This window comes from Lithobates pipiens, unplaced genomic scaffold, assembly GCF_037356315.1.
Source record: "Lithobates pipiens isolate NorthernLeopardFrog02 unplaced genomic scaffold, aLitPip1_a1.2 Scaffold_92, whole genome shotgun sequence".
In the NCBI taxonomy this organism is placed as follows: Eukaryota; Metazoa; Chordata; class Amphibia; order Anura; family Ranidae; genus Lithobates; species Lithobates pipiens.
The window spans coordinates 302,786-305,629 of NW_027507915.1; the positions used below are offsets into that span (position 1 = coordinate 302,786).

Genomic DNA, 2,844 nt, shown 5'->3' on the forward strand with positions numbered 1-2,844 from the left:
ATTGGAGTAACCTTTTTTGGGGCACCCACTAATTAGGGGTACTTTGTCACAGTAAGTGGACTTAGCACTATATGACCGTATAGTGTGACCAAACCCCCGTCATTTTTTGGGAGCCGCCACTCGCGGCACATCGCCGTTGACCGCGGTGCGCTCAGTGCGCCTGCGCGCCGCTGTCTACGGCGCATGCGCCGTAGACAGCGGTGCCTGTCTTTCAGCAAATATCTCCTAAACCGTGTAGGTTTAGGAGATATTTCTTGGACCTACAGGTAAGCTTTAATCTAGGTTTACCTGTAGGTCAAAGTTGGTTGTAAGGCTTTACAACCACTTTAAGCCAGCAAAATGGTCCCGGGCTGAAAGTGGTTAACTAGCCTTGCAGGAGGCCGGGGCTGTGTATCTGCAGACTCTGCACTGAGCAGACACTGGTGCGCTTCGCCACATCACCCCCCCCCCCCACCCGCTCACAGCACACTGTGTGCTTTACACAACACCGCACCGGCTTTGGGTTACTGGAGTGAAGATGGAGCGGACCGTGACCACTGTTTGGTTTGGGAACCTTGCTCTGGCCGATATCATGTGCTGCTTGTGTCTTCCATTCATTGTAGTGCAGTACTTCTACCAAGAATGGCTGTACGGTCCTGCCTTCTGCAAGATGTTATTTTTCATCCTCTTCCTTAACATGTACACCAGTGTCTTCACCCTGGTGGCCATCAGCATTGACCGATGGATTCTGGTTGTCCATCCCGTGTGGGCCCGAAATCACCGAAGAATCAAAATGGCGTGGATGATATGCTTGGTTATTTGGATGTTGTCCTTCGTGATGTGTCTGCCTACCGCCATCTACAAAAAATATCACACCTTTGATAACAGGACCTTCTGCTATTCAGAAGATCACATAATAGAGTCCTTCTATCTTGCAAGTGCAATTTTTGGATTTCTGATCCCTCTTATTATCATTTGTATCTGTTACATTCATCTGGCTTTTGCAGTAAAAAATATCAGATTTTCTGAAGTAGGTAGAAAAACCATCAAGATGTCAATAAGTGTTATTGTCGTGTTTTTCATCACCTGGACCCCCTACCACATCATCGGAGTAACCCTGCTATACACTTTCAATGGTGTACTGCTCATCCTGGACCTTCTCTCACTGCCTCTGGCCCTGCTCAATAGTTGCATCAACCCAATACTCTACGTCTTCATGGGGAGAGATATGAAGCAGAAGCTGAGACAGTCTATTGGCGAGATCATACAAAATATATTTAGAGAGAACTTATTATCTCCACCAGGCAATGAGGACCAGCGCACCCCAGAAGAAGAAGAAGGACTCCCGATATAATGTATGGAATGGATTTGTAGATGTTTTAGAGTTTTTAGCTTTATTAGTGATTATAATGAACTGCCTTCTCAAAATCTTATCATTGCGTGTTAGGGCGGCCATACTGTATGTCATGAATAAGTCACATGGCATCAGGGCTTAGTGCTTATTGGCCATTTGGGGAGATAGGTGTTATCAGTATATGTGCACCCCCCCTCCCCCCTCCAAGTTGTCCAATCTGTCCACCAATCACTAAGCCGGAACAAGTCTGCTTATCTGTAAAGTCAGAAATCTTTATCTCTTTACTAGTTCAGGGCATGGGACACATAGTAGTGAAGGAAGAGGATAAAGATGACAGCCAGGAAACTGGCTTCTGCAGATGTAAAATAAGAATGACATATACAGTGTATATATACATGTATACTACCCACCAAAATAATAATAATAATAATAATAATAAATAGCTTTTTTTAAGCAGGAACGTGGGGGAACGAGGTTCCGGCACCTCCTGCACTAAATGTATGTAATGACAACGGGTGCTGGGGTGTCCTAAAGGGCTATTAAAGCTGGCTGCTTAGGGATCTATTGTTATTGGGGGCATCAATTGTTGTGGGTGGGCGGAGGGGGTCTATTTTTCTGGAGAAGTCTATGGTTGCTGGGGGGGGGCTTTTTTTCGTTGTTTGGAGTTTCTTGGTTGCTGGGAGGGGTCTACAATTTCGGAAGGGATCTACTGTTGCTGCCTGCTAGAAGGTTTATTCATACTGTATATATATATTGTTGCGGGGGAATCTATTGTTGCTGGAGGGTCTATTGTTGCCGAGGAAGTGTACTGTAGGTGTTGGTAATTTTATTGTTGCTGTTGTTGGGTTCTATATTTGCTGAAATGGATCTATTGTTGCTGGGGGAATTTATTTTTGCTGTTCAAATCTATTGTTGCTTGGGGATTTGTTGTTGCTGAAGGTTTCTATTGTTGCTGAGAGAGGAGGTCTATTGTTGCTGGTTGCAAGGGATACATTTTACTAGTTTTCTTGTTATTATTAGCACATTCCATATATATTACTTAGCATCACAAATTAACCACTTACAGAGCACCCACCATCGTTTTACGACGCTACTTTGAAAATGAATATCGTTGTTATGGCAGCTACCATAACCCCGGTATCCTCTTCTTCAGTGGACGGTCCTCTTTCAGATAAAAGTGGCAGTGGCGGAGGCAATCAGATCCTTCTTCCAGTTAGGCATAGAGACAAGTGAGGGGAAGATGCCCCCCACCACCCTCCTCCATACCACTGCAGGGCGGAAGTGACGTCAAAATGTTACGCCCATAACTCTTAAATAGACATTTTTTTTTTCTCAAAAGACATTTTATTTTATTTATTTTTTGCATTTTAGTGTAAATATGAGATCTGAGGTCATTTTGACCCCCCAGATCTCATATTTAAGAGGTCCTGTCATGTTTTTTCTATTACATTCCTTGTAATAGGAATAAAAGTGACACATTTTTTTTTTTTTTAATAGTGTAAAAAATAAAA

At 43.5% G+C, this 2,844-nt stretch overlaps 1 pseudogene; it reads left to right on the forward strand.

The window, feature by feature from the left end:
• The first annotated feature begins 517 nt into the window (after positions 1 to 517).
• On the forward strand, positions 518 to 1,333 carry LOC143973685 (C3a anaphylatoxin chemotactic receptor pseudogene; annotated as a pseudogene).
• The last annotated feature ends 1,511 nt before the right edge of the window (positions 1,334 to 2,844 follow it).